A 22,615-nucleotide genomic window follows, 5' to 3' on the forward strand; every position below is an offset into this window, starting at 1 on the left:
TTTTCTCCCATTCTGAGGGTTGTCTTTTCGTCTTCTTTATGGTCTCCTTTGCTGTGCAAAAGTTTTTAAGTTTCATTAGGTCCCATTTGTTTATTTTGGTTTTTATTTCCATTTCTCTAGGAGGTGGGTCAAAAAGGATCTTGCTGTGATTTATGTCATAGAGTGTTCTGCCTATGTTTTCCTCTAAGAGTTTGATAGTGTCTGGCCTTACATTTAGGTCTTTAATCCATTTTGAGTTTATTTTTGTGTGTGGTGTTAGGGAGTGTTCTAATTTCATTCTTTTCCATGTAGCTGTCCATTTTTCCCAGCACCACTTATTGAAGAGGCTGTCTTTTCTCCATTGTATATTCTTGCCTCCTTTATCAAAAATAAGGTGACCATAGGTGTGTGGGTTTATCTCTGGGCTTTTTATCCTATTCCAATGATCTATATTTCTGTTTTTGTTCCAGTACCATACTGTCTTGATTACTGTAGCTTTGTAGTATAGTCTGAAGTCCAGGAGCCTGATTCCTCCAGCTCCGTTTTTCTTTCTCAAGATTGCTTTGGCTATTTGGGGTATTTTGTGTTTTTATACAAATTGTGAAATTTTTTGTTCTAGTTCTGTGAAAAATGCCATTGGTAGTTTGATAGGGATTGCTTTGCATCTGTAGATTGCTTTGGTTATTATAGTCATTTTCACAATGTTGATTCTTCCATTTCAAGAACATGGTATATCTCTCCATCTGTTTGTATCATCTTTAATCAGTGTCTTATAGTTTTCTGCATACAGGTCTTTTGTCTCCTTAGGTAGGTTTATTACTAGGTATTTTATTCTTTTTGTTGCAATGGTAAATGGGGATGTTTCCTTAATTTGTCTTTCAGATTTTTCATCATTAGTGTATAGGAATGCAAGAGATTTCTGTGCATTAATTTTGTATCCTGCTACTTTACCAAATTCATTGATTAGCTCTAGTAGTTTTCCGGTAGCATCTTTAGGGTTCTCTATGTATAGTATCATGTCATCTGCAAACAGTGACAGCTTTACTTCTTTTCCGATTTGGATTCTTTTGATTTCTTTTTCGTATCTGATTGCTGTGGCTAAATCTTCCAAAACTATGTTGAATAATAGTGGTGAGAGTGGACAACCTTGTCTTGTTCCTGATCTTAGAGGAAATGCTTTCAGTTTTTCACCATTGAGAATGATGTTGGCTGTGGGTTTGTCATATATGGCCTTTATTATGTTGAAGTCAGTTCCCTGTATGCCTACTTTCTGGAGGGTTTTTATCATAAATGGGTGTTGAATTTTGTCGAAAGCTTTTTCTGCATCTATTGAGGTGATCACATGGTTTTTCTCCTTCAATTTGTTAATATGGTTTATCACATTGATTGATTTGCATATACTGAAGAATCCTTGCATTCCTGGGATAAACCCCTCTTGATCATGCTGTATGATCCTTTTAATGTGCTGTTGGATTCTGTTTGCTAGTATTTTTTTTAAATAAATTTATTTATTTATTTTTGGATGCGTTGTCTTTGTTGCTGTGCTCAGGCTTTTCTCTAGTTGTGGCGAGGGGGTCGACTTTTCGCTGCGGTGCGCGGGCTTCTCAGTGTGGTGGCTTCTCTTGTTGTGGAGCACAGGCTGTAGGTGTGCAGGCTTCAGTAGTTGTGGCTCGCGGGCTCTAGAGTGCAGGCTCACTAGTTGTGGCACATGGGCTTAGTTGCTGTCCATCATGTGGGATCTTCCCGGACCAGGGCTCGAACCCACGTCTCCTGCACTGGCAGGCAGATTCTCAACCACTGTGCCACCATGGAAGCCCTGTTTGCTAGTATTTTGTTGAGGATTTTTGCATCTATGTTCATCAGTGTCATATTGGTTTTTAACTTTTTTATTTCCTTGGGACTTCCCTGGTGGCAGAGTGGTTAAGAATCTGCCTGCCAATGCAGGGGACACGGGTTCGAGCCCTGGTCTGGGAAGATCCCACATGCCGCAGAGCAACTAAGCCTGTGCACCACAACTACTAAACCTGCACTCTGGAGCCTGTAAGCCACAACTACTGAGCCTGCGTGCCACAACTACTGAAGCCTGCGTGCCTAGAGCCTGTGCTCTGCAACGAGAAGCCACCACAATGAGAAGCCCGTGCACCTCAACGAAGTGTAGCCCCCGCTCGCCGCAACTAGAGAAAGCCTGCACACAGCAACAAAGACCCAATGCAGCCAAAAATAAATAAAGAAATAAATAAATAATATGTGAATAAAATTTGTATTTCCGTAATGTCTGCTGTTGTTGAGAATCTTTCCATGTGCTTATTCGCCATTTATATACCTTCTTTGGAGAAATGTCTACTCAGATCCTTAGCCCATTTTAAATTGGATTATTTATTTGTTATTGATTTGTAAGAGAGTTCTTTATATATTCCAGATACACATCTCTAAGATACAGGATTTGAAAAAAATTCCTATTGTGTGCATTTCCTTTTATCTTTCTTGATAGTGTCTTTTGAAACCCAAAGCTTTTACTTTTGTTTGATGAAGTACAATTTATCAATTTTTTTCTTTGGTTGCTTGTGCTTTAGTTGGCATATTTAAGAAAACATTGCCCAATCTGAAGATTTACATCTGTTTTCTCAAAGCTTTATAGTTTTACTTCTTACATTTATGCCTATGATCTATTAATTTGTGTGTATGCTGTGAGATAAGGGTCCAACTTCATTCTTTTGCATGTGGCTATTCAATTGTTCTTAGCACTATTTGCCCATTGAATTTTCTTGGCACCCTTGTTGAAAACCAATTGACCATAAATGTATGAATTTTTTCTGGACACTTAATTCTATTTCATTTATCTCTATGTCTATTCTTAGGCCAGTACCACAGAATCTTCATTACTGTAGCTTTATGGTATATTTTGAAATGTGGTAATGTGGAGTCCTCCAACTTTTTGGGTCCTTGAGACTGGCCCTTCCCCACTGAATGGTCTCAGCACTCTTGTCAAAAATCATTTGATCCTATATGTGAGGGTTTATTTCTGGGTTGTCTATTCTGTTCCATATATATATATATATATATATATATATATATATATATATATATATATATATATATCTTTATGCCAGTACCACACTGGTTTTTTTTTTTTGTTTGTTTTTTAATTAATTAATTAATTTATGGCTGTGTTGGGTCTTCGTTACTGTGCAAGGGCTTTCTTCTAGTTGTGGCAAGCGGGGGCCACTCTTCATCGTGGTGTGCGGGCCTCTCACTATCGCGGCCTCTCTTGTTGCAGAGCACAGGCTCCAGACACGCAGGCTCAGTAATCGTGGCTCACAGGCCCAGTTGCTCCGCGGCATGTGGGATCTTCCCACACCAGGGCTCGAACCCGTGTCCCCTGCATTGGCAGGCAGATTCTCAACCACTGCGCCACCAGGGAAGCCCCACACTGTTTTGATTATTGTAACTTTTTAGTATATTTTGAAATCAGGGATGGTGATTTCTCTAGTTTTGGTCTTCTTTTTTCAAGATTTTTTTGGCTATTTGGGGTCCCTTGAGATTTCATATGAATTTTATTTCTGCAAAAACCTCTGTTGGGTTTTTGACAGGGATTGCATAAAATCTATAGATCTCTTTGGCAAGCATTTACCTATTACCAACATTAAATTTTTCAATTCATGAACATAGCATGTCTTTCCATTTATTTGTGTCTTCTTTAATTTCCTTCATCAATATTTTATAGTTTTCAGTGTACTAGTCCTTCACCTCCTTAATTAGGTTTATTTCTAAATATTTTACTATTTTTGGTGCTATTTATTGTAAGTGGAATTGTTTCTCAATTATCTTTCAAATTGTTCATTGTTAGTGTAGAGAAATCTGATTTTTGTGTTGATTTTTTATCCTGCAACTTCACTGAACTTATTTAATGGTTTCCTTTGCTGTGCAAAACTTTTAAGGTTAATTAGGTCCCATTTATTTCTTTTTGCTTTTATTTCCATTCCTCTAGGAGAGGGATCTAAAAAATTATTGCTGTGATTTATGTCAAAGAGTGTTCTGCCTATGTTTTCCTCTAGGACTTTTATAGTATCCAGTCTTATGTTTAGGTTTTTGATCTGTTTTGAGCTTATTTTTGTATATGGTGTTAGAGAATGTTCTAATTTCATTCTTTTACATGTAGCTGTCCAGTTTTCCCAGCACCTCTTGTTGAACAGACTGCCTTTTCTCCACTGTATATTCTTGCCTCCCATGTCATAGATTAATTGATCATAAGTGCATGGGTTTATTTCCGGGCTTTCTATCCTGTTCCATTGATCTATATGTCTGTTTTTTGTGCCAGTACCATACTGTTTTGATTGCTGTAGCTTTTCTGAAGTCAGGTAGTGTCATTCCTCCAGCTCTGTTCTTCTTTCTCAAGATTGCTTTGGCTATTCAGGATCTTTTGTGTTTCCATAGAAGTTAAAAATTTTTTTGTTCTCGTTGTGTGAAAAATGCCATTGGTAATGTGATAGGGATTGCATTGAGCCTGTAGATTTCCTTGGGTATTATGGTCATTTTAACAATATTGATTCTTCCAATCCAAGAACAGTAGATCTTTCCATTTGTTTGTGTCATCTTCAATTTCTTTCATCAGCATCTTATAGTTTTTGGAGTACAGGTCTTTTGCCTCCTTAGGTAGGTTTATTCCTAGGTATTTTATTCCTTTTTATGCAATAGTAAATGGGATTGTTTCCTTAATTTCTCTTTCTGGTATTTTATTGTTAGTGTATAGGAATGCAACAGATTTTTGTATATTAATTTTGTATCCAGCACTTTATCGCTGAGGTCTAGGAGTTTTCTGGCAGCATCTTTAGGATTTTTTATGTATAGCATCATGTCATCTGCAAACAGTGACAGTTTTACTTTTTCTTTTCCAATTTGGATTCCTTTTATTTCTTTTTCTTCTCTGATTGCTGCGACTAGGACTTCCAATACTATATTGAATAAAATTGGCGAGAGTGGGCATCCTTGTCTTGTTCCTGAACTTAGAGGGAATGCTTTCAGTTTTTCACTGTGAGTATGATGTTAGCTGTGGGTTTGTCATATATGACTTTTATTATGTTGAGGTATATTCCCTCTATGCCCACTTTCTGAAGAGTTTTTTTATCATAAATGGTTGTTGAATTTTGTCAATTTTTTTTCTGCATCTTTTGAGATGATCATATGGGTTTTATTCTTGAATTTGTTAATGTGGTGTATCACATTGATTGATTTGTGGATACTGAAAAATCTTTGAATCTCTGGGATAAATCCCACTTGATCATGATGTATCATCTTAATGTATTGCTGGAGTTGGTTTGCTAGTATTCCATTGAGGATTTTTGCATCTATGTTCATCAGTGATATGGGCTTGTAATTTTCTTTTTTTGTGATATCGTTGTCTGGTTTTGCAATCAGGGTGATGGTAGCCTCATAGAATGAGTTGGGAAGTGTTTCTTCCTCTGCAATTTTTTGGAATAGTTTCAGAAGGATATCTGTGAAGTCTTCTCTAAATGTTTGGTAGAATTCACCTGTGAAGCCATCTAGTCCTGAACTTTTGCTTGGTGGGAGTTTTTTAAATTACTGATTTAATTTTATTACTGGTGATTGCTCTGTTCATATTTTCTATTTCTTCCTGGTTCCGTCTTGGGAGATTGTACCTTTCTAAGAATGTGTCCATTTCTTCTAGGTTGTCCATTTTATTGGCATATATTGAATAGTTGCCTGTAGTAGTGTCTTATGGTCCTTTGTACTTCTGTGTGTTTTTCATTTCTAATTTTAAGGATTTGGGCCCTCTCCCTTTTTTGTCCTGATAGGTCTGGCTAAAGATTTGTCAGTTTGTTTAACTCTTCAAAGAACCAGTTTTAGTTTTATTAATCTTTTCTATTGTTTTTTAAGTCTCATTTATATCTGCTCTGACCTTTATGATTTCTTTCTTTGTACTAACTTTGGGTTTTGTTTGTTCTTTCTCTAGTTGCTTTAGTTGTAACATAAGGTTGTTTATTTGACATTTTTCTTGTTTCCTGTGATAAGTTTGTATCACTATAAGCTTCCCTCTTAGAACTGCTTTTTTGTGTCCCGTAGGTTTTGGATCATCATGTTTTCATTTTCATTTGTCTCTAGGTATTTTTTGACTTCCTCTTTGATTTCTTCAGTGATCCATTGGTTGTTTATTAGCATGTCATTTAGCCTTCACATGTTTGTGTTTTTTGCAGTTTTTTTGCTTATAGTTGATTTCTAGCCTCATAGTGTTGTGGTCAGTAAAGATGCTTGATATGATTTCAGTTTTCTTAAATTTACCAAGGCTTGCTCGGTGGCCCAGCATGTGATCTATCCTGGAAAATGTTTCATGTGCACTTGAAAAAGGCTGCTGCTTTTGGATGGAATGCTCTATAAATATCAGTTAAGTCTATGTGGTCTCATGTGTCAGTTTCCTTTAGTACATTCACAATATTGTGCAACCAGTACCTATAAGTTCCAAAACATTTTCATCACCTCAAAAAACACCACATACCCACTGCACAGTCACTTCCATTCTCCCCTATTCTAACTCCTCATAACCATCCGTCTTCTGTGTCTATATGTTTACCTATGGCTATTTCATATAAATGGAATTGTAAACTACATCATCTTTTGTGTATGACTTCTTTCATTTAGCATAGCTTTTATTTTTATATATTTATTTATTTTGTTTATTTTTATTTTTGGCTGCATTGGGTCTTTGTTGTTGTGCATGGGCTTTTCTCTAGTTGTGGCGAGTGGGGGCTACTCTTCGTTGCAATGCACGGGCTTCTCATTGTGGTGGCTTCTCTTGTTGTGGAGCATGGGCTCTAGGCATGCGGGCTTCAGTAGTTGTGGTGCACAGGCTTAGTTGCATCCATGGCATGTGGGATCTTCCTGCACCAGGGCTCGAACCCGTGTCCCTGCATCGGCAGGTGGATTCTTAACCACTGCACCACCAGGGAAGGCCCTAGCTACCTTTTAAATATTCACCCACATTGTAGCATTTATGAGTACTTCATTCCTTTTTATGGCTGAATAACATTTCATTGTATGTATATATTACAATTTGTTTATCCACTTATCTGTTGATGGACATTTGGGTTGTTTCCATCTTTTGGCTATTATAAATAATACTGCTGTAAAGATCTGTGCTCAGGTTTTGGTTTGAACCCCTGTCTACAATTAGTTTGAGTCTATAGTTAGGAATGGAATTGCTGGGTTGTATGGAGTTCTGTTTTTAACTTTTCAAGGAACTGTCAAACTGTTTTTACGCAATGACTGAACCATTTTATACTGCCTACAGCAATGTACAAAGGTTCCAATTTCTGCACATCCTTACCAACACTTGTTATTTTTTTCTTTCTTTTTTTTAAAATTTTAGCCATCCTAGTGGGTGTGAAGTGGTATCTCATTGTGGTTTTGATTTTCATTTTCCTAATGACTAATGATGTTGAACAGTTTAAATGTTGGAGAAATGTCTATTCAAGTCTTTTGCCCATTTTTTAATAGAGTTGCTTTTTGTTGTTGAGTTATGAAAGTTATTTATATATTCCGGGTACCAAACATTTATCAGGTATGTGATTTGCAAATATTTTCTTCTATTCTATAAGGTTATCTTTTCACCTTTTGATAATCTCATTTGGTGCACAAAAGTTTTTAATTTTGATGAAGTTCAATTTTTTCATCCTCAATAATATTAACAGCTAATTTCTCATCAGAAACCATGGAGGCCAGATGCAGTAGTATTGCAGGAAAATGGGGCATAAGAGGATGGTCATGTCTCAGGTCTCAGGTGAGTTCCTGGGATGGACTGCCAAGAAAGGGTCCCTGGCTTCACGCAGGAAACAATTCAAGAGCAAGCCATAGTAAAGTGAAAGTGAGTTTATCTAAAGTGATACACCTTCAACAGACAGAACGCAGGCCATCTAAGAAAGTGAGAGTGGCCCCGAGGTATGGGGTTGTTAGTTTTATGGGCTGGGTAATTTCATAGACTAACAAGTGGGAGGATTATTCCAACTGTTTTGGGGAAGAGGCAGGGATTTCCATGACATGGGCCACTGCCCACTTTTTGGCCTTTTATGGTCAGCCTTGGAACTGTCATGGCACCTGTGGGTGTGTCACTTAGCATGCTAATGTATTACAATGAGCATATAATGAGGCTCAAGGTCTACTGGAAGTTGAACCTTCTGCCATCTTGGACCTAATCAGTTCTAACCATGTTTTGTCGTATCCCATTCTTCTCAAGGGCTATGTCATTCTTTTAATGGTTGTGCCCTGCCTCCTTCCATCTTGTCTCAGTATGAGGATATATTCAAGTGCTGAGAGGAAAAAAAGCTTGTCAAATGAAGTATTCTATATCCAACAAAACTATTCTTCAAAAATGAAGAAAAATTAACATATTTTGAGCTATAAAAAAACAAAGAATTCATTGGTAACAGACCTACCTCACTAAAGGGGTGACATTAGCAAAAATGTCAGAGTAGATAGTTCCAGGGGCCTACCCCTCAATAGAAACACTGAAAAATCGAGTAAAAATGATAAGAATCAACTTAGTTAGAATTGTTGAAAACAGAGTTTCATAGCAACCAAGAGAAGGCTGAATCAAGAAAAGGTCAACTTTAAAATGGTAGGAAAGCATTGCAACCTTTTTACTTGTACTTGACCTACACCCTTCATCAGCTTGGCAGTGGTCTTGAGAAAAGAAGCTTTCATTTCCAGCATGGGACCCTGGTCCCTGGTTCTAGAGGGAGCAGAGAAGCCCTTATTTGCAAAGAATAGTGTTTGTCTGCTTTGACCTGTCTTGTATACTACCTGAAAGACTGATAGAAGGTGCCTGTCTGTTTCATCTAATTTGGAATTCTCTCAGGCCAAAAAATTGGCTACACAGATGGCATTCCTCAGAAACATTGTAAGGCAAATGAACAAACTTCTTCAGCCCAGGGCAAAGGATTACAGTTGAGGAAAATAATAAATATGCAAAAGCCTGGGAAGAAAAGCTAGGGAAAGACTTCCTTTGGGAAATTAGGGCTTTCAAAAGTGCCTGTGTATAGTGGGTAATTTGGAAAGACATGCATATAACCTAGGCATGACACATGCTCAGAAAAGACCTGAGAAGATTCTGAGCTTTCATCTCTGGCTGATCTCTAGGCTCAGCACAAACAGGAAGTGAAGGTGAAGGCAGAGTTGTAATTGGCCTGGCTATGCAATAAAGGAGTGCCTAAACACAGAATCAATCTGAGAAAACTGGGAGAAGTTTTTATTTTCCTTTTTTTATTCTTAGGCATTAGGGGACTTTTAGCTTCCTAGCAACTTTTCAAACCCTTATGAACATCTCATTACCCAGTTTTTCCTTTTACACTATTTGGCTGGTCTATTGTTTGCCCCCACTATTATTCACTGCCTCAGGTCACTGCAAATGTAAACAATTGCCTGTAGTTGTTCTTGACAAACACCCCCAAAGAAGGCTTTTCACACTGAGCTCTAAGGTCAAATAAAGTTAGTCCTCAAAGCAGGGTTTCCAGGGAACCATTGGTCAGATCAAGTCATGATAATTCTCTGGTAATGGAGCTTTGAAAAATCTCCAAACTTGTTCTGATCCTTCCAGTGGCTGGCAGGCTGCTGGTTTTCACTGTGATTGGGGGATGTTAGTTTTCAAAGCTACCATGGATCTGGAGAGTGGAGGATGGAACTCGTGCAAGTTAAAACACAACAAAACAAACTTGAAAGTTTTTGCACAGCAAAGGAAAACATAAAGGGAACAAAAAGACAAGCTATGGACTGGGAGAAAATATTTGCAAATGATGAGACTGACAAGGGCTTAATTTCCAAAATACACAAACAGCTCCTACAAGTCAATAACAAAAAAACAAGCAACCCAATCAAAAACTGGGCAGAAGATCTAACTAGATATTTCTCCAAAGAAGACATACAGATGGCCAACAGGCACATGAAAAGATGCTCAACATCATTAATTATTAGAGCAATGCAAATCAAAACTACAATCACGTCACACCAGTCAGAATACCCATCATTAAAAAGTCTACCAATATAAATGCTGGAAAGGTTTTGACGAAAAGGGAAACCTCCTACACTGCTGGTGGGAATGTAAATTGGTACAGCCACTATGTAAAACAATATGGAGGTTCCTTAAAATACTAAAAATAGAGTTACCATATGATCCAGCAATCCCATTCTTGGGCATATATACAGAGAAAACTGTAATTCAAAAAGATGCATGCACCTCAATGTTCATACCAGTACTATTTACAGTAGCCGAGACATGGGAGCGACCTAAATGTCCATCGACAGATGAATGGATAAAGATGTGGTATGTATGTATATGTACGTGTGTATATATATATATATATATATACACACGTACATATACATACCTATAATGGAATATCACTCAGCCATAAAAAAGAGTGAAATAATACCATTTGCATCAACATGGATGGGCCTAGAGATGATCATACTAAGTGAAATAAGTCAGACAAGAGAAAGACAAATATCATATGCAATCACTTATATGTGTAGTCTAAAACATGATACAAATGAACTTATTTACAAAACAGAAATAGACTCACAGACATAGAAAACAAACTTATGGTTACCAAAGGTGAAAGTGGGGGGTGGGGAGGGATAAATTAGGAGTTTGGGATTAGCAGATACAAACTACTATATGTAAAATAGATAAATAACAAGGTCCTACTGTATAGCACAGGGAACTATATGCAATATCTTGTAATAAACTATAATGGAAAAGAAAAAAAATAAACTGTTGGAATGAAAAAAAGATAACAAAGTATTTTTACTGAGATTCAGTAATCTTCCTTGAATAGACAGTCCTTGGCTTTCTGCAGATCTTTGCTTAATTTCCAGAGTTCTGAGAAAACATGATTGTGACAAATTTGGGGGCCAGTTTTCTCAGTTCTTTTATAGAAAAGGGAGTTTTCTGACATTCTTACTCTGCCATTTTCATTGATATCACTTATTCTCCTGTGTCCTTTCACTATGTTCCCATCAATAATCATTTCATTACTTTCTGGCACTATGGGATGTTCCAGCTCATTTTTTACTTGAACTCCCCCAGTATGGAATCAGCCACTATTCCAAGGAGGCTTTGTTCCTATTATTAAAACACACACACACAAAATATAAATTAGCTAAAGATACCCCTGTATATTGGTCCTTCAATAGTCTTTTTCAACATAGCAGGCTGACTTTTAGCTGAAAGTCCAGCAGCACCAAACTCAAATTTTTCCATATACAATTGCCTTAAATATAGCCAAAATAAGTTTACTTTCACCTTTTAGAGACTGCCTGCTTTGCATGCCCCATGAAACTGCACCCAACATTAGCTAGCCATAGATAAGCTGAATCCTGGGATATAAAAAGCCCCAAGCTGCTGCTGCTCTTTGGAGCTCTCGGAACCAGAGACTCTCCATCTTGCTGCTAAGCAACATCGCCTAAACACCTCTCTAATTTCTCTCTCCCCCACGAGTTTCCTTGCCCTCTTCCCCTTCTGGGTGCTGGTGGTGCTGTCTCTGGAAGGTCTCCTGTTGCGAGGGACTTTCTCTCTCGGGCAACCTCTCAAAGTAATGCCCAACTAAAGCTTGCCATGTGCTACTGCCATCCCATGGTTTTGTCTTTTCCTTGATCACCACTCCCCCCACCAAACTTCGAACTCATAACAAGTGGCACTGAATACAAAAATTTGGTTATGATCAAGGAATTGGTATGGGGTCTACCCAGTCAGTAGGACAATCAATTGGCAATTTGATCCTGAATAGTCTTAAGTGGTTGGGACTCAAAATTTGGAATGCCTCTGCAACAATTTGGTTGGAATCACTCCTGTGTACTGCTCTCTACATTTTTCACAGTCTCCTCCTCTGTCTCATTAGCCTGGCCAAGAGGTAGCACCAGTATCTGAGTGCACCCACACTATTAGAACTGACTTTTGGGGTTAGAAACACTGAGTCATCCAGAGACAGATGGTTAGCCCATCTGCCTGGGTCCCCCACTGGGCAGGCAGGGGACACTGTAAGACCTATAGGCTTGGATAGAAAAAAGGGGAGGGATGCACCCCTCTGGACTGAGGGTGGGCTCCCCTAACCCTGGCCCCATCACAGTAGAAGCTTCCCATAGTGGGTTGGTAGTTTGGAGTACTCTGAGATAAGAGAATGTCTTCATCCCTGGTGACTGCTATGGCAGGTAAAGAAACTGATAAGGCAGAGGTGGAGGCTGGATGTCAGGTGGGGAGACACCTTTGCAAGCAGCTAGCATGCCTCTTCTCTTGTGATAATCTATCATGCTGTTATGGATGTTGTCATTCTAGCCCCTCCCCAGTGCTTGGGCTGAGCTGGCTAAAGCATTACTCAAAGGACCAAAGTCAAGGAAGTTTATAGCCCAGCCCTTCCCAGGACCCTGAAGGAGGTGGACACCTTGCTGAGCAGATGATCCAAACCACAAGATATGTGTTAGGGCTTGCTCACCGCTGCTTCTCACCCAGGCACTGCCTGGAGAGGAGGCAAGATCCCAAAGTCCCAGGGCAGACCCAATGGAGGGGAGGACCCTGGGGAGACTGACTGGAGTCCTGGAGAGGAAGATGCAGCACAATGTCCTCCTGATAGTGACTGGGATAATTTACCCTCTGCTTTGTTGGTAATCACCTGCAAAGTAATACAGACAGAGAAGACAAAAGGGAAGGGCCAAGGGGGGCCTTCCCTTGTTTGAAGGAGGAGACACATTCACTCCCTTGTCCTGAGGCCCAGTATCTCCTTTGAAAGACCCTGCCCAGGAACCAAATGAAAAAGGGCTTCCTGGCTGTCTAGAATGTATCTGGCGGGGAGCAAGATTCACCTAACAGGGGCTGCCATAGTATGGGATGTAAAATGGTATCCCAGTAAAGGATCCCACACAATTAGTGTGGAAGGTGGGAATGACCCCCATAGGTGGCTTTGGACCCTGGTCAATATGTATTTTGTGGGTGTGGAGTTTCATGGCTTGTAAGGCCACCTGCCCTACATTAGGCCTCATAACAGCCTGGCAGATTGTCAATGGAAAATGTTAGCTTAGGCCAAAGATCGCCTCTGCCAGTTGGGGACATTGGAGTGGGCCTGTCAGGCAACAGATGATGTGCATCATGATGACTTGGCAAGTTGACGGAGGCTGAATTGAGTCCTGAGTCCACCCAGTTTTTTCTCAGGGGTGCCCCCTCACAAATAAAAGTTCTCTTTACTGACAATGACGGTGAATGCTGAAACAATTCAAGAGGCCGTACCAGCCCTACACTTAAAAGAAGCTCTGGAGAGACAAACTCAGAGTCAAGTTCCTATTAATTCTACAGCAATATCCTGCCCAGCCTAAAAATTACACCAACAGTGAGGCTGCCCCCATTCTAGGCCAAACAAGCCACCTACAACCATACCTAAATATGAACCCCAAGATGACAAGAGATATTGTGTTGGAACCTAAGGGACAGGGGGTGCCAGTTTGGATGGTCTCTAGAAAATCAGTAAGCAGTTACAATACTAAGGTTAAGTTACAGTTGATGACAGGCATCACCTTTGGGGTCATCCCCACCTTCTGTGCCTAACCCTGATCTCTACCAGTGGCAGGGACCTACCCCACATAGGGATCCCACCATCATGGAAGCAGTCCCCTTCTGGCAAACAACCACCTACATTAACCGTGGTTTGGGCTCAAAAATGAACAATGCTGGTGGCTCTGTTGGACACAGATGCCCAAATCTCCCTAATCCCAGGAAGCACTCTTTCCCTAAAGGGACACCTCGAGGAGGTGACAGCCTTGGGAGCAGGATTGATAATGGTTAATTACCAACTTTATTAAAATTGGCCCAGTTTTGCTAAAAAGATGTTTCTATTCTTGTTTCCTCCAAGACGCCCTATTTTTCCATTATTAGAATACACCTCCCTCATGCTGACTTAAAAAAATGCGCAACGTGAGAGTTGCGAGTTAAGTTTTATTTGGGGGAAAATGAGGACTGCAGCTCGGGAGACAGTGTTTCAGATAACTCTGAGAAACTGCTCCAAGGAGGCGAGGGGAGGAGCCAGGATAAATAGGAGTTTGGCAACAAAGGGCAGGTAGTCAGGAACATCAAAAGATTATTGTTAATTAAAGAAAACCAGATATCTCAAGTTAAGGAATTTAGCGCTTTTCTACATATGGGAAGATGCAAGAATCTGGGCTCACTGAAATCATTCCTTTGACACGCACCTCAGCTATCTGGGGCCAGTATCCTGTATTTTCACATCCTGAGTTTCCTCAGGGCTCATCGCAGGGAGTGGCTGCAGTCTGATGGCTGCTAGATGGCAGGTATTCTTTTCAGCCCTGAGTTTCCTCAGGGCTCACCGGCTCACATTGGAGGGTTGCAGTCTTTGATCACTGTGACATCCTTTGTTTATTGATATGGCAGGAAATATTCCGTTTATAAATATTCCATTCCATTTATAAATATTCCATTTATCACTCAGCAGCAGGTAACCTCAGGAAACAAGCCTAAGGCTTTTATGCTATTGGTTGGTATCATTCAGTGGGAACAAATTAATCTTCCCTACCAGTACAGGTGATAAATATGTCACAGTACTAGCTAGCTAAGGTAAGGCACTGAAGGATAAGGGGCTATCAGAGCTGACCTAGGTAAGAAGGGATATTGATTCCCACCATCTCACTTTTCAGTTACCTTGTATTTCCAGTGCTTAAAGCCACTACTGATGACTGGAGGTGAAGTATAGATTATAGAAAGTTGAACAAGGTTATTTTCTTTATTAGGGTACCTCTACCATCCTTGCCTTGATGCATGACATTCATAACAACATGGGTAAATTGTTTGGAATTATAGACTTGGGTAACATGATCTATTCAGTAAAAATTTTGCAGTCAACCACAATTCACCTTCTCCTTTGAGGCTCAAGAATATACCTTTACCTGATTACCTATTGAGTTCTTAAATAGCCCTGCAATTACACAAGGGCTTTGCAGCCAGGGCTTGGATGCCTGCCCGACACTTCCATCAGAAACTCAGCTTTGGCATTATATGGATGACATCCTCCTCATTGGACTTGCCCAAGACTATGTCTCATAGGCCAGTACAGCCATGAGTGAACAACTCACTGACGGGATGGACAAGTATCCCCCTAAAGTACAAGGCCCCTCCTAGTCTATTAAAATGTTAGGTTACATTTACAATTCAGAAGAGTGAACTATCTTCAATCCAGTAAGAGACAAGCTCCTAGCACTTTAATTTCTCACATTGCTAAAGGGATCCAACTAACATTTGGTAGGAACGTTCATTCTGGCACCAACGCATTATTTCCCCCAGTAGTCACTGTCCCCTGTCTTATCAAGTTACCTGCAAGTTTTTCACTTTTCAGTGATCAAAGCTGAAGTTCTTACTGGGGCAGAGAAAATTACCCTATGAACCAAGATTTCTGTTATGACCTGGGTAATGGTAAAAGCTCCCTGTAGAAGTGGATCTGAATCAGAAGTCTCCTTGTTAAAATGGAAATGGTATCTACAGCATTGGGCAGAACTCATACCTACTGTAGGGTTATGCTCTACGAGGAAACAGCCACATATCCTGCCACTCAGGTTAACTTGATGAAACTGCAGAAATGCCTCCACCCTTTGCCCAAGGGGGGCTAAAGGGAAGATGGTCAGCACTCTTAAAACAAGAAAACCAATAGTCATTCTTTACCAGTGGAGTGAACAGTGGGTTTAAGGGAGCCACACAATGGCAGCTGTAGCCTGTCTCCCCTATTCAAATACTCCAATTTCCATATATGCAATACTCCTAGCAATGGAGTATTCCCTTGATAAAAACTTTCCTAAGGTTTGTATTTTCACAGATATGTTCCTGGTTGGTGGCTAACAGGCTAAGTACTTGATTGGGACTTTGACAAAATCAGGGCTGGAAAATACAAGGCCAAGACATTTGGGGTAAAGAGATATGAGGGAAAAATAGCTACACTGGTTCCCATTCTACCAAGCTGGGTGCACCATATCCTGGCTTATACTAAGCAAGACATGTAAGAGGCATAATACAACAACAAAGCTGACAAACTAACCAATCCACCAAAACAGGAAGGAAAGTCCCAGAATTTTGTCCCTTCTACCAGTGGGCACATGAGAGATCAGGGCATTTGGGCATCATGGAGTGAAAAAAATGGATTGTTAATAGATGAGCTGACCCAAAAGAGAGGCATCTACAAAAAGCCACTGGGTATTGTACCATACGCCAGAAATTTAGATACTGGGCCTACCACATCAGAGGAAAAGTTTGCAGAGAAGGGCCACATCAGAACTTGCAAATCAATTTCATTGTGCCTCTCTCAGCAGCATCAGGGGCCACTGAATTTGCCTTAACAATGGTAGTTACCTACACAAGCCTTCTGTTGCCTTACCCATGCAAGGCATCAACCTCTGCTAATGTCACTGAGGTGTAAACAAAGCAGCTTTTACAACCTTTCGGAGTGCCACAAGCTAAAAAGTCAGATCAAGGCTCCCACTTCACCATGAAGCAAATGCAATAATGAGCATTATGAAATGACATTACAAAATAACAGTGGTAGGTATCACATAAATACATAAAGGGCTTTTAAAACAAGGGCTGTTGCGAGAACTTGGAGGACAACTGTCTCCCAAGTGGTCAAAAAAGCTACCCATTCTCCTGATTACATTAAATCCACACTCCCTGATTACATTAAATTCATGGAATCTATAGCATAACTATACCATATTTAAATTCACAGCAACTGAGGGAACCACCAACAGAGACGCTGCAGCCTCTAATGGTGTATACACCTGCATCAGAAACAACACAATGACCAGTTTTCACAGATATGGTAGCTCTAACATTGCTGCCCACAGCAAAGGAACATCCCGCTCAGTACCTGCACCGTTCCCTTCTCCCTCATAGAAAATACAGAGCCTGACCACTTCCCCCTTGATCCTGATAAGAGCCTGATGTGGACCACTGGCTCTGGGGCCATTCTCAGCCTGAGTTTGCTCATCGTCAGCGAGAGCCAAGCAAACTACCCACACCACTTGGATAGGCTGCCCACATACTTTGTGGAACCAACATGGACCTGATCCTGACACCCAGGAGGTGTAACTAATCACCCTCAGACTGGGTACTAGCACTTGGATGACACTCAGGGGACCATCACTATCCTATAGCTGGCTGCAGACAACCTCAGACTTTAATCTCTACTCTATTGCTGTGTCCCTTCCTTACCTGAGAAGTTCCTATCCACACCCACTCCATGTCCTTGGCATTCACATCACAGAAAGAAACACAATATGGGTTAGACTGGGGGAACCACACCATTGGCTCTTTGGGTTGGTCAGTCAGCACTGAGGCTGGCACTCCTCCTCCTATCTCTACTACCGCTGGCAATAGTCCTCTGGATAAGCTAGACTCTGTGATACCACTTGTGACTTATAGGTGCCTTCTAAGCCCTATAGACCAACTTTAACTTCAAATCAGATGAAACCCACTATTATTAACTAGTGCCATTAAAAATTAGAGCAATGGCCATTACCTATCGAGTCTCATCTAAAAAATGCCCAGATATAGTGTGCACTCAAATTACAACCAGGATGCTCGGGATTGGTACAATCAAATGAAAAACTCTGTAATTCAGAGACTATACCAACGAACCTTATGGGATTATGGAGATAAAAGTATACCTCCTGCTAATCCCTGAGATGATGATAAATATAAACCCTGACAACAATGTATACCCTTACAGTTATTGGCCTCTCTTTCTTTTATTTTTTTCTTTGAAAGTGATAATTGCAAGGAGTGGTAAGATCAATAGACAGGTTTTTTTCAGGTGTTTTTTTAAAAAATTATTTATTTTTGGCTGTGTTGGGTCTTCGTTTCTGTGCGAGGGCCTTCTCCAGTTGCGGCAAGCGGGGGCCACTCCTCATCGTGGTGCGCGGGCCTCTCACTATCGTGGCCTCTCTTGTTGCGGAGCACAGGCTCCAGACACGCAGGCTCAGTAGTTGTGGCTCACGGGCCCAGTTGCTCCACGGCATGTGGGATCCTCCCAGACCAGGGCTCGAACCCGTGTTCCCTGCATTAGCAGGCAGAGTCTCAACCACTGCGTCACCAGGGAAGCCCTGGCCTCTCTTTCTATTCTTTACAATGATCTCTCTCCTTCGCCAGTATGAGCCTCATTTATTGAGGTGGAAAGAAATTGCACTAACCAAGTGGCCATGGGCACATTACCATGGACCTCTTCCTTGGATACTGATCAATATATCCAAGGAAGGCAATGTGTACAATATAATGTTACCTAAGCTAAGGCATATCTAGGAAATTAGAAACTGGCTTGAGAATGCTCCATAACCTAACCTCCTCACATACCAACTGCAAATTTTATGTACCACTCAGTAGGGGTGGGCTCTACAATAATTGCAATACTGGCTGCCCACAGTGAATAATCATATCTCTTGGGTATTATAGCAGACAATTCTCATGAAAAGCATATTTGATCATATTGATAGAGAAATCTAACTGCTCTCTGCATGAGAGTTTCTCTACGCAACTATTTTCTATCCAACTACTTGCTTCAGCTATTACAGAATTTTCTAGACCTATCAAAACCACCATTAATAAGTACTTGGGAAATATTTGAGGGTAATTTCTGCCCAATGTTATTGTTCTGGGACCTTATTTTAGAAACCTACATAAAGGCATCCAATCAGAAGAGAAGAAGTAAAACTGTCTCTATTTGCAGATGACATGATATTATATTTAGAAAACCTTAAAGACTCCACCAAAACACTGTTAGAATAAACCAATTCAATAAAGTTGCAGGATACAAAAACATTATACAAAAATCATTGCATTTCCATACACTAATAATTAGCTATCAGAAAGAGAAATTAAGCGCTTCCCTGGTGGCGCAGTGGTTGAGAATCTGCCTGCCAATGCAGGGGACACGGGTTCAAGCCCTGGTCTGGGAAGATCCCATATGCCGTGGAGCAACTAGGCCTGTGAGCCACAACTACTGAGCCTGTGTGTCTGTAGCTTGTGCTCCGCAACAGGAGAGGCCGCGACAGTGAGAGGCCCACGCACCACGATGAAGAGTGGCCCCCGCTCACTGCAACTAGAGAAAGTCTTCGCACAGAAACGAAGACTCAACACAGCCAAAAATAAATAAATAAATAAATAAATAAATAAATTTAAAAAAAAAAGAAAGAGAAATTAAGAAAACAATCCCATTTACAATTGCATCAAAAAGAATAAAATACCTAGGAATAAATTTATCCAAGAAGATGAAAGATCTGTACACTGAAAACTATAAGAAATTGATGAAAGACATTAAAGAAGACACAAATAAATGGGAGTGTATATCATACTCATGGATTGGAAGAATTAATATTGTTAAAATGTCCCTACTACCCAAAGAAATCTATAGATTCAGTGCAACACAATCAAAATCCAATGGTTTATTTTTTCACAGAAATAGAACAAACAATCCTAAAATTTATATGAAACCAAAAAGACTCTGAGTATCCAAAGCAATCTTGAGAAAAGAACAAAGGTAGAGGCTTTTCTGATTTCAAACTATAGTACAAAGCTCTAATAATCAAGACTGTATGATACTGGCAAAAAAATAGACCCATGCACCAACTGAACAGAATAGAGAGCCTAGAAATAAACCCACACGTATATTGTCAGTTAACTGATGATAGAGGAATCAAGAATATACAATGGGATAATATAGTCTCTTCAGTAATGGTGTCAGGAAAACTGGACAGCCACAGGCAAAAGAATGAAGCTCGGGGCTTCCCTGGTGGCGCAGTGGTTGAGAATCTGCCTGCTAATGCAGGGGACACGGGTTCGAGCCCTGGTCTGGGAAGATCCCACATGCCGCGGAGCAACTAGGCCCGTGAGCCACAACTACTGAGCCTGCGCGTCTGGAAGCCTGTGCTCCGCAACAAGAGAGGCCGCGATAGTGAAAGGCCTGCGCACCGCGATGAAGAGTGGCCCCCACTCGCCGCAACTAGAGGAAGCCCTCGCACAGAAACGAAGACCCAACACAGCCAAAAAAAATAAATAAATAAATAATAATTAAAGGTGCTAATAATTTAAAAAAAAAAAAAAAAAAAAAAGAATGAAGCTCGACCACACTATCTTACACCATACACAAAAATTAACTCAAAATGGATTAAAGACTTGACTATCAGACCTGAAACCATAAAAATCGTAGAAAAAAGCATAGATGGGAGGTAACTTCCTTCACATAGCTCTTAGCAATGTTTTTGTGGATCTGAATACAAAGGCAAGGGAACTAAAAGTAAAAATAAACAAATGGGACTACATCAAACTAAAAAGCTTCTGCACAGTAAAGGAAACCATCAACAAAATCAAAAGGCAACCTAAAAGATGGGAGAAAATACTTGCAAATCATATCTAAAAAGGGATTAATATTCAAAATACATAAAGAATACATACAACACTATGAAGTAATATGAAACAAGAACAAAATAAAAAATAATCTGATTTTTAAAATGGGCAGAGGACCTGAATACAGTTTTCCAAAGAATACATACAACTGTCCAACAGATATATGAAAAGGTGCTCAACATCATTAATCATCAGGAGAATGCAAATAAAAACCACAAAGAGATAGCACCTGACACCTGTTAGAATGGCTCTTCTCAAAAAGACAAGAAATAACAAATGTTGGTGAGGATGTGAAGAAAAAGGAAAACTTGTATACTGTTGATGGAAATGTAAATTGGTACAGCCTCTGTGGAAAAAAAGTATGAAGGTTCCTCAAAAAATTAAAAATAGAACTACCATATGATCCAGCAATCTCACTTCAGGGTATTTATCTGAAGGAAATGAAATCACTATATCAAAGAGATATCTGCATCCCCACGTTCATTGCAGCATTATTCACAGTAGCCAGGACATGAAAACAACCTAAGTGTCTATTCATGGATGAATGGATAAAGAAAATGTGATATATATGTATATGTATGTATATGTGTGTGTATATATATATATATACACACATACATACATACACACATACATACATATATATGAAGTATAATATAATATAAATATATGTATAATGGAATATTATTCAGCCATAAAAAAGAAGGAAATTCTGCTATTTGCGACAACATGGATGGACCTCAAGGGCATTATGCTAAATGAAATAAGTCAGAGAAAGACAAATGCTATATAATCTCAATTATATGTGGAATCTAAAACAAAATCAAAAACCAAAAAAACCCCAGAACTCATAGATAACAGGAAACAGATTCGTGGTTGCCTGAGGTGGGGGGTTGGGGTGGGAGTGGGGGAATTGGGTGAAGGTGGTCAAAAAGTACAAACTGGAAAGTTATAAGATAAATAAGCCCTAGAAATGTAATTTACTGCATGATGACTTAGCTAACAATATTGTATATTTGAAAGTTGTAAAGACAGTAGATCTTAGAAGTTCTCATCACAAGAAAAAGAATTGTAAACTATGTGTGGTGATGGATGTTAACTAAACTTATTGCGGTTATCATTTTGTAATATATACATATATCAAATCATTATGCTGTACACCTAAAGTGAATACAATATTATATGTCAATTATATCTCAATTTTTAAAAAACCTAAAAATCCCACCTTACAGAATATAGAAACAATAATGAAAAGACAAGTAGCAAAGCTAACCTGGGAGGAAATTTATTGGTGTAGTCACAACACCACCTCCCAAGGGGCCACTATGAAAGCTGTTCTAACGTCTGCCCTAGGAAGGTTTGGATACCATGGAGCAGAGGGTCCCACAGTGAAACACAGCAAACTTGTAATAAATAGGGATAGAATTGGGACAAATGTATAATACAATTGATGTCTGCTTTTAGAAATAATTTGGCCCACTTGGGAGGATCCCATATGTGAGTGCCCCATGGTTCAGGAACTAATTTGGTGCATGTCTAAATTAACTTTTTATCAGACTGCTGAGAGTATCTGTGAAACCTATCCCATGTCCATGGGCACACACTGATGCTACTTATTATGGCAGTCAGCAGGAAACTCAATCACTAATGCTCACCAATCTCAACGAGAAGGAATATACAATTGCCCACCAAACCAAATCTGCATACAGCCTTAGCCACGGCAATACATATGTATGCAGATCTAACTGCATGCTGGGTTAGATTCCTACAACCTGATTTTAGTACACAGCATAACGGCCAAACTCTCCTATAAACCTCACCCATCAAGATGAGCCTCTTCCCTTCACCATTAACATCCAACAACAGCATCAACATCCAACGAATTTATGTGAGGCTTGCCACATAAATGTGTAGACAGTGGTGGGCTAAGCACATAACCCATTAGTTGACCCAGGTGCTGAGTGTGAGGTAGAGAACATTCAAGTCTGTTCGACCATGACATTGTATGCTCCTATTCACCCCACTTGGAATTGCACTAAGCTGTGCAAATATACCTTTCCTACAAACACAGAGCATATAGGCAGCAGAGGGAGGCTGGAGGACCTGAAAGAGAATCAAATAGTCTCCCCTATCACAAGCTTCCTCCCACCCAACACTGCAAAGTTTTCCCTGCACTTGAATTTGGCTGAAAAT

At 39.9% G+C, this 22,615-nt stretch overlaps 1 protein-coding gene and 1 long non-coding RNA gene across 13 annotated transcripts in view; one reads left to right on the forward strand and one right to left on the reverse strand.

Annotated features, from left to right (window-relative positions):
* The window catches only part of LOC309633339 (uncharacterized protein), a 122,991-nt gene that overhangs the window by 28,904 nt on the left and 71,472 nt on the right, over window positions 1-22,615 (reverse strand). The window lies entirely within an intron of this gene.
* Window positions 1-22,615, forward strand: part of LOC309633342 — a 43,408-nt gene that overhangs the window by 2,356 nt on the left and 18,437 nt on the right. The window contains exon 1 of one of the 3 annotated variants that reach the window (XR_014247448.1): window positions 6,068-7,771. The exons of 1 other annotated variant lie outside the window; for it this stretch is intronic. This is a non-coding gene — a long non-coding RNA (uncharacterized lncRNA). Of the gene's footprint in view, window positions 1-6,067; window positions 7,772-22,615 lie in introns of those variants that run through there. One more of the 3 variants, XR_014247449.1, reaches the window with a different exon arrangement.

This window comes from Balaenoptera borealis (genome assembly GCF_965194805.1).
Source record: "Balaenoptera borealis genome assembly, chromosome: 8".
Taxonomy (NCBI): domain Eukaryota; kingdom Metazoa; phylum Chordata; class Mammalia; order Artiodactyla; family Balaenopteridae; genus Balaenoptera; species Balaenoptera borealis.